Consider the following 573-nt stretch of genomic DNA (forward strand, 5'->3'; position numbering starts at 1 on the left):
GTTTTTTGCTAGGTACTCAACAAATAAGACATAGCTTGAGGTTCTTGAGGGCATTGCCTTTCTGCTTTTGGCATGCTCCTTTGTGCTCATGTCAGGAACTGAGGGCTTTACAGAATGCCTCATGGTCGTGGTCACATCATTGTAAGAAAGGAGAATTCATGGATACAATGACAGCTGCTTTCCAAAGAGCTAATCAGAATTTGTGGCTCTATATTCTATGACTGAGATTTTAATTCAATCTAGAGTGATTTTTCCTAATCTTTCTAAATAATCGCTAAAGGAACCTCTGGGACTTCTGTTAGATTGAAGCCCTAATATGGTCTGTTTAGACATCATTATAAATCATTCCTCAAAAGGTGAGGTCAATCTTTAAATCTATTTATTTATTTTTTTTTTTTTTGAGATGGAGTCTCGCTCTGTTGCCCAGGCTGGAGTGCAGTGGCATGATCTCGGCTCACTGCAACCTCTGCCTCCTGGGTTCAAGTGATTCTCCTGCCTCAGCCGCCCAAGTAGCTGGGATTATAGACACCTGCCACCATGTCCAGCTAGTTTTTGTATTTTTGGTAGAGACGG

The 573-nt window shown here is 41.4% G+C and overlaps 1 protein-coding gene across 1 annotated transcript in view; it reads left to right on the top strand.

The window, feature by feature from the left end:
- Window positions 1–573, top strand: part of NDRG3 (NDRG family member 3) — a 109,564-nt gene that overhangs the window by 53,010 nt on the left and 55,981 nt on the right. The gene's annotated exons all lie outside the window — the stretch shown is intronic.

Source organism: Colobus angolensis, unplaced genomic scaffold, assembly GCF_000951035.1.
Source record: "Colobus angolensis palliatus isolate OR3802 unplaced genomic scaffold, Cang.pa_1.0 Scaffold8, whole genome shotgun sequence".
NCBI lineage: Eukaryota > Metazoa > Chordata > Mammalia > Primates > Cercopithecidae > Colobus > Colobus angolensis.